The sequence below is a fragment of the Equus quagga genome, chromosome 22 (genome assembly GCF_021613505.1).
Source record: "Equus quagga isolate Etosha38 chromosome 22, UCLA_HA_Equagga_1.0, whole genome shotgun sequence".
In the NCBI taxonomy this organism is placed as follows: Eukaryota; Metazoa; Chordata; class Mammalia; order Perissodactyla; family Equidae; genus Equus; species Equus quagga.
In genome coordinates, this window is record NC_060288.1 from 12799331 (window position 1) to 12811589 (window position 12259).

Below are 12259 nucleotides of genomic sequence, written 5' to 3' on the forward strand. Positions count from 1 at the left end.
AAAACCGTGCAATGAACGAAATTGTCTTTACGAAGTTCTTAAGGACGTGGGAAAAAGCTTATGTTGCAACGCTAAACAAAAAAGCCACGACTGGAAATTGCGTTTGCAGCATGAGCTAAACTATGCAATAAAGAGGAAACATTTCCAAAAAATAAGGCTGGTGCCAACTGTGAGATGGGGAGATGGAAGGAGGGGGCTATTGCCTTTTATTTTACACACTTCCATATTGTCTGAATTTGTTCCCCAATGGTCATGTAGCACTTTTTAAAAATAAACTTTAAATTTGAGCATAGTTTTAGATTTACAGAAAAGTTGCAAAGATAATGTAGAGAATTCCCATATTTCAGGTATCCAGTTTCCCCTGTTGTTAACATCTTACATTTGTCACAACTAATGAATCAATATCAATACATTATTCTTAACTAATGTATACCATCTCATGGGCTTTTTAGTTTTCGTGTAATGTCCTCTTCCTGTTCTGGGACCCCATCCAGGATACCCCATTACGTTAGTGATCATATCTCTTTAGGTTCCTGTAGACTGATGTTTTCTCAGACTTTCCTTGTTCTTGATGACTTTGATAGTTTTGAGGAGTTCTGCTCAGAAATTTTGTAGAATGTCGCTCAATTTGGGTTTATCTGATGTTTTCCTTATGATTAGACTAGGGTTATGAATTTTTGGGGAAAAGACCACAGAAGTTAAGTGCCATTCTCATCATATCACATCAAGAGATATAGTACTTTTTTAATAAACATACAGCAAAATATATTTTAAATAAGGATTATGCTAGAAAAATAGTTTGACTCTAAGTGTGGATTATAAGGATTTTCTCAATATTTTTCTTTGTAGTCTTCTATAAAAAGCATAAAACATATTTTATAATTAGAAAAAGAATTAACAAAAAACTCCTACTGTAAATACCCAGGAAGGGCACAGGGGTGCTTGGCTGTGGGGAGAGGCGAGGGAGGGAGGAGTCTGGGCCTTGCTCTGGCGCGGGAACAGAAAGTGTCAGCCTGATGGGGAACACACCAGGCCTGGCTGCGCGCTGAGAGCAGTCAAGATTACTAATGGCAGGACAGAAAGTAACAGCAACAAAAGGAGATCGAGGGCCGGGCCGGAGCTGGGAAGACAGCGCTAATGAGAACACTGAGATGCATTCCAGGCGAAAGGGTAACCCAAAAATGTAAGCAAGCCTGGAGCTGAGATTAGTTATAGCCAAATAAGTCATGCGGGATTCAGAGGGCGCGGGCGGCCGGGTGGAAGCCAGGGCACCTCTGCGTCTCTGAAGCCTGCGACGTAATGCTTTGTATAAATACTGACTTTTTAGGGAAGACAGAGAGGAGCCTCTCTCTTTTTCCACTGCGGGGATTAAGAAAAGTTTATTGATTTTTAAACAGGCTGTTTCTAATCAGGGCTTATTTTAGATCTAATAAAGTTGCTATTATTATTTTTTTAATTGGGTGCAGACAAGGGAATTCAATGTCAATCTATGGGTAAACTATTTTTAATTGCTTTGGAAGATGTTACATTGAAACTAAGATTATAGGTCACATGCGAGTCTCAGGGCCCTGGTCCCACAAGGGTATTCTGCTAGAACCAGTATTTCACCCCAGCTCTTGATCCAGCGTTAAAATGGCTGAGCAGATGGGTTAGTGTCCATATAACAGGGTAAATGACCACAACTCCCAGGAAAGCATTCTTTCAGTTCTGATGGGCAAACTTCTACTCATGTTTCAAGACCCAAATCAAGCGTTCTGTGAGTCTTCTTACATTCTCTCAGGCATCACAGTGACTTTGTCCCCTGCTTCCACTACAGAATGCTGTAGATATTTTAATCGTTGCATTTATCGTGTTGTTCTAAATCGTGAATTTGTGGTTCTGCTCCCCCAGCAGACTGTGAGGCTTAGGGAGCAGAGCTTGTAACTTATTCTCATTTTGTTTTCTTTTCTCTTCCAAAGTAGCTCAGTTCCTAAACTATAGCAGGCACTCAAATACATGTTTTTCCCGGGTAATAGACTAGCTATACCTCCGTAGATCTGGTTTGTTGAGATCCACCTTCATATGTGCATACAGCCAATTCTTGATTTACTATGTTTATGAGGGATAGTTGTTGGGCATTTCCTATAGACTTAGGAAGTTCTGTCGTAGGATATATAAGGTTATAAAGGAACTCTAAGATGTAATCTTGCAGTCTTGTAGACCCTAATCTTTAAAGGGATTCAATAGAGGAAGATATTGTACAATCAGAGAACAATAGGAGAGTATGTAACTATAGAAAAGTAATTCTAAGTCAAGTGGCCCAATGCGTGGTTAAAGGTAACTCCTGGTATGGTGTTGGGGAGGAGAAGGAACCATGGGGCTGGTGTCATTGGGGAGGGACTTGGGCTGAGGCATGGAAGACAGAGACAGTTAAACCAGATAGAAGAAATGGGGGACCAGGCCTCAGACCTACAGAACAGCTGCCAAGGTGGGACTGAGCACCAGGGGGAGCAGGCAGTGAGGAAACCAGCCCGGAACTTCCCACAGATTTTGGAATCCTCGTGGTGAAGGCCTGGGGTGATGTCATAGGCCACTCCTGACTGACTGAGAGGCCAAGTGCTGAAACCGCAAGCTGGGAATGAACCAAGTCAAACTGGGGTGAGAGACGTAGCATCTGTGTGCAAGCTGGGGGAGCCTTGGAGACAGCATCTGGATAAGCAAGCGGATGGATCCAGGGGCCACGGGAAGTGGGGGTCTGACAGTGCAAGCACCAGAGCCCCAGGGAGCCACGGAATGCTGTGGGCTGATGTGTCCCCTGTCCCTGACCTGTATGCCTTCTCCTCTCTCCAAGAGAGATTTCTGCTCCCTAAAGCACTCACAGGCCCAAAGCCATTCCTGAGGACAAGAAGGGGCAGCAGGAAAGGAAGGGTGGATTAGGGGAAACCTAGAAAGGAGAAATAATTCTCAGTGGAGGAGATCAAGGAAGGAGCGTGGCACTTGGAAAAGGCTTTGATGAAAACTGTGATGGTGCTACCTGCTTCTGGGTGCATTGTGCCCGTGGGCAAGTTGCCTGATGTCTCTGAGCCTTAACCTCATTTATAAGACCCAGATGCCCATCTGTATCTTGCAGCTGTTAGGACACAAAGCATATTTGGCACTTCTGGTTGCAAGAAATACAGACGCACTGAGATCACCTCTAGTACTCAGAGGGTCGTGGCCAAGTTCATTGTAAACACTCATGTGGCAGATAGGAGGACGGGATGTCAGGGCGGCCCCTCCCAGCCTCATGGTGTTGAGGGCAGACACAGCCGGGACTCACTCAGAGAGCCCTGGGAGGAAGCCTGGGGTCCAGAGCAGCTCTGGCGGCAGACGCACCTCTCTGCTCTCGGGAGAGGTTCGTTGGTTGCCTCTCTGCCATTTCGTCACCAAATCCCTCTTGAGTACCTACTATGTGCCAGATACAGTGTGTGTGCTGGAGACGCAGCATTCCCACAACTCGATTGGTTGCTGCCTCTCTTTGTGTCTTTTGGCTTCTGCTCCCTGTACTGAGTGCTCAGCTCTATTTACAGTTAGTCTGTATTCTTTATTCCCCAGTGACTGAAACTCAACTCAAAGTAGCTTAAGGAAAGGGAGCACTTGGTGGCTCACACTGTAAACAAACCATCGAAAGGCTGGGGTAGGGAGAGGTAGAGGGAGGCGGGGGGAGTGAGGTGGTCTCAGGGTTGCCTGGATGGAGCTCACCAGAGCGCAGGCCGGGATGTAAAAATAGCTGCAGATATCCTCCGAATAGATAATGCTTGGCTGCAGTAGTGGGAAGGACACTATACAGGAATCACGATTCCTTTTTTTTCTCCCCAAAGCCCCAGTGCATGGTTGTATATCCTACTTGTAAGTCCTTCTAGTTCTTCTATATGAGTTGCCACCACAGTGTGGCAACTAATAGACAGGTGGTGTGGTTCTGCAACCCAGAAAGGAACCCAGGCCGCTGAAGCAGTGAGAACTCCGAACTTTAACCTCTAGGCCATCAGGGCTGGTTCCCTTTATTTTCAATGTTATCTTTTCTCTGGTTAGTTATTTCCCCCCCAGCTTTGTTGATGTATGATTGACAAATAAAAATTGTATACATTTAGGTTGCACAATGGGGCCCCTAGCTGGCCCCCAGGTTCCCATCTTGGTCCCAGCTGCGCTTGGCTACCAATCCCGTGGGCAGAGTAGGGGTGTCCAGAACCTCAGGAGAAGCCCAGGGCTTCATCACCAGAGGACATGGCTTCTGCGTGGTTCTCACTGTCTCTCTTCCTAGGAGCTGGAATTCCGGACCAGATCACCTGATGCCTGAGTTTCTGGGGCTGCTTCCCCCTCTCCAGGTGGGAACTTGCTGCCGTCTGGAACCTAAATGAGGTTTGAGTGCTGACCCTCTGTTAGTGGCCAGACACATCTTCCCTCCTCCCCACCTGCCCTATTTTGCCAAGGAGAGGTGCTGCCTATGTGCCAGTCTTGGGTTGTAACAAGTTGCTTTACTAATTTTCTTTTTGTCTACACTTACATTCAGATGCAGTCTCTCTCATTATACCTCTCCAAATGGTCAAACCCACCAATATTTTAATAGTGTTCTGCTCTGATTTAGAACTTCTGCTCTCATTTCAAATTTCAATGCCCTCATAACAACAACAACAATAAAGAGCAACTGCTGGTAGACCACACCTGTGTGCCCAACACCAAGCTGAGAGCTCCACACCCTGCCGGTGCAGTCTGAGTTATTCTCCTCTTTCCAGACGCGGATACTGAGACTCAAGAGGCCACCCCAGTGTGGACCGCTGGTGCATGACAGAATCGGGATTCTGACCAGAGCTGTCTGGTCCCAGAGCCTGTGCTTGTGACTGTGATGTGACGCAGGTGAGTGGACTATACCAGTGTGTAGACTGCCTGGACCAAATAGAAACCCAGCTGAGTTCCTGCAACTTACATAGGTAGTGTCTACATTTTTGTAGGTTTTATTAAATCTCCAGGTTACATGTTTTTTTTCCTGTGGAAAATTCGAAGGGCCCATGTCCCATTCTATCCCACCTTCTTCTCCAACGCTTCGCCATTCTTACTGCCAGTGTTCTTCTAGGAACCGTGAGAAACACAAAGAATAATCAGACGTAGCTTCTGCCTCGGAAGGGTTTTAATTTAGGAGACAAATGGGAGATGAAAAAGTGCTGAATGAAGCTCGAAGCATTTCTTTGCTGTTTCCTTCTGGCTGCCTAGAAGTGGCATCAACTTAGTTTATTCTGCTGAATATCTCAAATTGGAGAAAGGCCTTGAACTCAATGGCTAAGGGCCAAGTTTTAGGAGTACGATGTTTTTGTGTGTTTTAAGGGGCAAGGATAAGACTTGATGGCGGGGTGATGTTGTCACTGTCATTGCCATGGAAGGTCGCAATCTGCCCTTGCCCAGAGATTTGGACGGGAGAATAAATTTTAGATTTGGTCACTGGGGAAGCCATTCCATTTCCCAGTCCCTCTGGCCTGCCTTGGAATTATTGTTGGGTTCAGTTTAGCAAAGCTTTATTGATGGCCCACTATGAATTAGACAGTGTGTGAGGAAGGGTGGGGTGTTTAAAGTGACAAAGGGCATGGCCTTTGACCTGGAACAATTTATCATCGAGATAGAAGGACAGATTTGTCAGTAAAAGCTGATCAGTTCAGTGACAGAGGTCTGGCTAAGGTGCTATGAGAGCTCAGAGAAGGAGCTTTAGCCCAGTCTTGGTGTGTGGTGTCATACGGTGTGTGCATGTGTGTACACGTGTGTCCGACTATCTTTCTGTATGTCTATGTATGTATCTATACATGTGTCTGTCTCAATGTGTATCTGTGTCTCTGAGTGTGTCTGAGTATCTGTGTGTGTGTGTATCTTTGTTGAAGACAAGACGCCTGACCTAAATCTTGAAAGGAGATTCCAAGCAAAGAGAAGGGCATGAACAAGTGCACGGAGGCAACAGATGACAGGCAGAGACCCATAAGCTGGGATGTGAGGTGGGGAGGTCAGGAGAGAAGTCTGAAGAAGCAGGCAGGGGTTAGGACTGGGAGGCCCGTGGATGCTGTTTGGCTGAAGCACTTGAGTTAATCCCATAATAGAACGGGGCCCTGGGAAGCAGGGAAAAGACATGGTTAGATTAGCCCATTCGAGACACCACTCTGGTGGCAGCCTGGAGACCAGAGTAATCGTAGGCAGAGGTGATGATGGGTCACTGAGGTTAGTCACCAGGGAAAACAATCCAGGAGAGAGTCAATCAGGGCCTGAATTCCAGCAGGGGAGAAAGCCAGAGAGAGAAGCTTCCACACCATCCTGCTGTCCCCAAACCCAAATGACATTTCCATCTCCTCCTCACAGCCTTCTCTCCTCTCCACCCCTTGCCAGCTTTTCCTTTAACAACTCCCCAGCCTTCCAGATGACCCAGCCTTCTGAAAGGCTCTCCTTAAACAACTGGGAAGAAGGAAGTCAGGGGGAGGGGAAGAGACTCCATCAGAGTTGGCAGAGACAGCACCTGCGAGGCCTCCCCACTCCCTGCTCCCCATTCCTCGCGTCCTTGTCTGCTCACCGTGCAGTTTCATTTGCTCTTTGCAGTTTACTAAGTCCAGTTACTTCTCTATCAGCCTAAGCGAATTGTGCACGTAGACACGTATGAGAGGGTTAAGTTATGGGATAGTGGTTCTAACTCTGGGGGGGTTTACAGCACCATTTCTTTTTTCCTTTTGATGGGAACAAATTTTCCTACTCCCTCCTCCCCCGCCCACCTCCCCGCCACACTCCAGGTTGTTCAAGTGAAGACTGTGACCACTCAAGGGGAGGTTTCTGTTACCTTCGGAACAGGCTTCCACCGGGAGAGTTTCTCTTAAGAGCTTATTCTTTGCTTCCAGAAGCCCTTTCAATAAATATCCATCCATCAGATTAGATTCTCATTTCAATAGTATCTGTTGTAGGGAGAGGAGATACTTAAAATGTAATGAGACTGTTAGGAAATGAATCTGTGGCTTTCCTGCTTTCTTATTCTGGTGAAATCAAATCCAACAGGCATTTTTGAGCACCTGCCCTGTCAATGCATTGCACTAGGGAGTGGGGTTGGTATGTGGTTGAGTAAGATGAGTAACAGCACAGTCCTGTCCTCCAGGAGGTAAGTCCACAGGCCCATGGGAGCATAGGGGAGAGCGGGACTCTGCCCAAGGGAGCTGGGTGGGTGGGTGGGAGGCTTGTGTCTGAACTGGGTTTTTAAATGGTAAGTGGGTGTTTGACAGGCAAAGACAAAGGCATTCTGAGGAGACAGTGTGACCAATGCATGGTGACCTGAGAGGGAATAGAGACCTGGGTTCCTGGGGAGTGACTGGAGAGGCAGTTGGTAAGGTCATCTGAGGCTGACTTCGAAGGGCCTGGTGTACCAGACGCCGGAGTTGGGCTTTACTTAAAAGCGACTGAAGTCATCAAATGTGTGTTGGCATGATGCATTTGTGTTTTAGGAGGTAACTAGACAGCCTAGAGAGACAGGAGTGATGAAAATCAGACTGGAAGCTGTTAGAGGATAAAGGTGATGAAGCCTGCCCTAGGCAGTGGGATGGAGAGAAAGGGACAACATCAAGAGAGATTTAGGATGTAGCATTGAGCTGAGCTGGGTACTGACGGTGCGGGAAGGAGGAAGGTATGACAGAAATTTGCTAGTTTGGAAAATAGGAGCCCACCATGCCCTGTGCCATGATACCTGAGGAGGGTATAAATGCTTTTATAAACTGCATTCTATCATCTCAGGCGAATCAAAGAATGGAACTGCTTAAGGATTTGGCAGAAGGCAAAAAAGAAGAGCTGAAGGAAGGCATACGAAGAGACACTCTTTCTTTGTGCCCAAAGGGAATCTGCTAGTTTTTCTAAGGTCTGCAATTGTGCCATTGGTGCCAACCATTGTCTGCTGTATAAAGTGGGACTGTCACTCCAGATGCCCACACGAGGCACTTCTGGGAGACTCGTTGAATGAAAGCACACATTGACTGCAGTGCTAGAAGGACATCAAGGTGGAGCTCTCTAGAAGGCAGCTGGAGCTTGGATATAAGGAGATAGCCGAGTTGGAAATCTGGGCTGCCAGTACATAGTTTAGCATCCTGGAGGCAGCTGAAGCCAGGGGCGTGGGTGAAATCACCCAAGGAGGGCCCAAGAGAGAAACCCAGGAACATCAGCATTTAGAGAGCAGCTGGGGAGGGCAGCAGTGGAAACGGAGGCATGAAGAGGACAAGGAGAGAGCAGAGGCTGATTGGCCAGGCTGGCTAAGGGGTAGGGAAAGCCAGGTGAAGCCCCTGAGAGGAAGACAGGCACAGTGGGAGCAAAGAGAAAGGGCTGGGCAGGCAGGAGGGCAGGAGGTGGAGTGTTGGCCTAAACGATGCTGGGGCACACTGCAAGTGAGGCAGTCACATCTGGACTGCTGTGCCCCGTGCACTAACTCCTCTCAATCCAGGCCCAGCTTAGTTCGCTCCTGGCCCATAATTCACAGCTCTAAGAGATGCCGCCGTCTTGACCTTTTGGAACTCAGGCTTCTGGGATCAGAGATAAAGCCAGAAAGATCTTATTACCTCCCTTCACTCATCTCTGGGATAACAGCTTCTGGACCACTGGGCCAATGCCACTCTTTCTTGTTTTGTGCTGAGAAAAAAATATCAGCATAGATACCATGCAGAGATATTTCTGAGTGTGGCTTTGATCTTGTGGTAGGAACATTCCAGGAGAAAAAAAGAAAAAAGCTTCTTAAGAATCCGCTGCTCCTTGGCTGAAAGATTGGGTGTTGGGCTGATTGATGAAGGTCATGATGCACAGCGGTTAGAGGAAAAAAGTGCTCTCCTCGCCATCAGAGGAACCGCATGGCATGTTCTAATCCTGGCAAGCCAGCTGCTATCTTCGTGGGTAAGCACCTCTAACAACTACCATGTGTCAGCTGGAAATTCTACTTAACCAAAGAAATAAACAACGATATGTAATAACAGTGCCACAAAGAGTCTATGTACCTATGTTCACATCACAGGTGGAATCATGTCTATTAGAATTCTACCTTTGTGTAAACAAATAGACTTTTTAATATACATATATAGTTTTGTCTCTGAAGATTTTAATGTGGGAATGTGATGGGACTGGGTTGGAGAATTTAACAATGATATAAAGTCTCTACAAGTCAAATTGTTCTCTCACTTTTTCTACTTTTCATAATCAGTGTAACTATACATAGATAATTAATATAACTAATATGTTTATAGTATATATAACATGTATATAATTAGTATAACGATTAATGCTTATTTCTTTGGTTAAATAAAAATTCCACTGAATGGGAGGTAGATTTTAGAGGTTCTTAACCATTAATGAAGCAAGATAAGGTAGTTATTAGCCTTGAGATAAATCCAAGAAAATTACATTCATTTTGGTGGTTTGGGACTAAACGAAAATTTTTTTTTGAAAAGTAAACCAGCATTTAACCTACAAATTTTCTTTTTAGAAAATTAGTATCTTCTATTTGATTAGTGATGGAAATTGATCATGTCCACATTCCCTCCTTCCCCTTCTTATCAATTCAGAAAATAGAATATATTCCATCTGCTGTTTCTCCTCTCACCCCAAGTCTTCTCAATCTCATTAAGGCAGAATTGCTAAATAATAATAGTTGATGATGGTTTCTGATAAAATGAGGAGAACTGAATAATCATAGAGATTGAGGGAACATCCAACAGATCGAAAGAGGAGGCTGCGTAAATGGGGAAATCCATGAGGTCGCATTATGACAATTTTGACAACTCATTCCCCTCTTTAAAAAAATATTTTCTGAACTGAACTTGAACCATCAAGGTCATTTTTGTTCTGGATGCTTTCTGGTTCTCAGTCACTTATTTATTGAGTGCCTACCATGCACTGCACCAGCAGACCTGAGTGGAGGTAGTATTTTGTAAGCTGCCTTCTGGTATCATCTCAGGTGAATCTAGAAATGGAATTGCCTAAGGATTTGGCAGAAGGTGAAAAAGAAGAGCTAAAGAGGAGCATAGAAGGAGACACTTGGCCTTTGTGCCCAGAGGTAATCTTGTTCGTTTTTTCCAAGGTCTGCAATTGTGCCATTGGTGCTAACCACTGTCTGCTGCACACAGTGGGATTCCTCCAGGCCCCCCACCTGTGGCATTTCTGGGAGACTCCCAGGGGCTGCAATGGGGCCTATGGCCATAAAGTTGGCTCTCGAGAGTGATAATCTCAGATCCAGATGAGGGATAAGAGGAAAATCCTGTTTGGTTAGATTCTCCAGTCTCTCTGACCTGCGCTAGAAATATTTGCTGAGTCTTCCAGTTGAAACTTTCCATTATATGTGATGGGAACAATGTAACTTACTCCTTTTTTCTTATTTGTCATGGCTACCAGGAATCAGAGAGATGATTTCCAGACCAAAATATTGGGGACCTTATTGCCTCCAAATTTTCCAGTCAGAGATGAAAGAGCTAAGTAAACGGCAAAAGCACATTGCTAATTTAATCACAAAGCAGGGTGCCTGAGGGTTACTGTGGATATTCCATAAGAACACGATGGCCTTTTGACCCTGTTCCCGGCACAGACATGGATGAATCTTGTCAATTTGCTGTTTACTTGTTTAACTTGAGGGGCAACTTGGGTCTCATGTGAGTTTGTTTTGCAGAAGAAAGAGAATGCCTTTGGGGAGGTTTCGATCACCAGACGGCCGGCCCTCAGCAACACTGAAGCCCAGAAGTCGGATTGCCCAGCGACTTATGGGGAGTGACCCCTTTGTTTCTCTGAAGCGTCTCCTCCTAATCCCCTTAGCTCTATAAAAGCCCGCTGCTTTCTGTTCTTGGGGAGACAGACTCCAGCATACCCGGGCTCCCATCCACTCATTTTGGCCAATTTAATTAAATCTTTCTCCATCTCCAAGCACCAGTGTCTCAGTGTTTGGCTTGCTGTGCATCGGGCACACAAGCTTGAGATTAAGAGGTTCAGTATCGATTGTTCTTTTTAATTGCCTGAAACACAAGGCTCAAATGATCCTCAGAAGAAGACTGGCTCGCACACAGCCTAGTAGCACACAGCCTCAGTGCTGGACCGCTGTGAAAAATTCCAATCCAATGGTGGCTTGTTTATTTTAAATTATTCAAAATCATTTTAAAGCCTTAAAAATGGAAGTAGTTGCAACTTCATGTGGTGAAATAACATGGGTATTTGAGAAGAGAAATGTGATATTGTTTATAATGATAATAATATCGGCCACCACGTACTCGCCCTTACCGTGTTCCAGGTTTTCTACTAACTGCTCTGTATACCTGCTCTTCAACCCAAATAGTTCTCAGGGTTAGCACAGTGCTTCTCATTTTCTGCTTGCTGTCTTCATTTCTACTTTGTTAATCTTAATGCATACACACTCTTTATCTTAACGCACTTCAAATTTCTTTTGAAACGAGGCAGCATTCTGATCAATGAAAATATTTTGGAGCGATTTTCTAAAGAGTGATCGTAAAGGCTTTAGTTTATCTTAAATTTTAGAGAATGGATGGTTTACCCAGAAGGAAGACAACAGCCGTTCCTGTTAAATTATTCTGCTAATGTTTACTTTGGAAAACGGTGGTATTTTATGCAAACGAAATTGGAAAGCCTCCATTTGGGCTCTGCAGGGACAAAGGCCTTTCCTGTGACTAAGGATTGTCTGGTGGAGCTTCTGGAGGAAGGCTTCGTCAATTCCACACCTGCCCGTGGATCACACGGGGCATGTGGGGTGGGTTCTAGAATGAAGTCTGACTCACTCTTTTTCAATATAAATAATGTGTATTCATATACATGTAATTGTTGCACTTTATGAACAATTTATATATGTGTGTGCATATAAATATACTATGTATGCGATCATTTCTTTAAGCTATTTCTCCCTAATTAGCCCTCCATTAATTGTGCAAACTACTTATGCACAATAACCTATTGAAATACAAACTATTCAGACAATTCAGACTTCCAGAGAGGAGGACAGTTGCTCACAGAGGAGGACTCTTGTCCTTGGCAAGCTGTTCTTGAGGGAGCTGTCAGAAATCTGAGAGGGACAACTAACACCTCCACTCAAGGGCAGGAGAAGCGCCCTCCAGCTGGCAGCTCACTCTATCACTTGGGTGGTGGGGAGTCGGGTGGACGTTCCTTCTGGGGCTGGGATCCCTTTATCTATCCCAGTCACACTGCCATTGGGAGAGACTTTGGGAGGGCGGGGAGGGGACATCAGGTGAGGTCATTGCTCAAGAAT

At 45.4% G+C, this 12259-nt stretch overlaps 1 long non-coding RNA gene across 1 annotated transcript; it reads left to right on the forward strand.

Annotated features, from left to right (window-relative positions):
* The first annotated feature begins 1048 nt into the window (after positions 1-1048).
* LOC124231802 (uncharacterized) lies at positions 1049-11867 on the forward strand. The gene is made up of 5 exons (XR_006886686.1): positions 1049-1183; positions 4280-4343; positions 4752-4872; positions 9956-10054; positions 10661-11867. It is a non-coding gene; the product is annotated as an uncharacterized LOC124231802 (long non-coding RNA).
* The last annotated feature ends 392 nt before the right edge of the window (positions 11868-12259 follow it).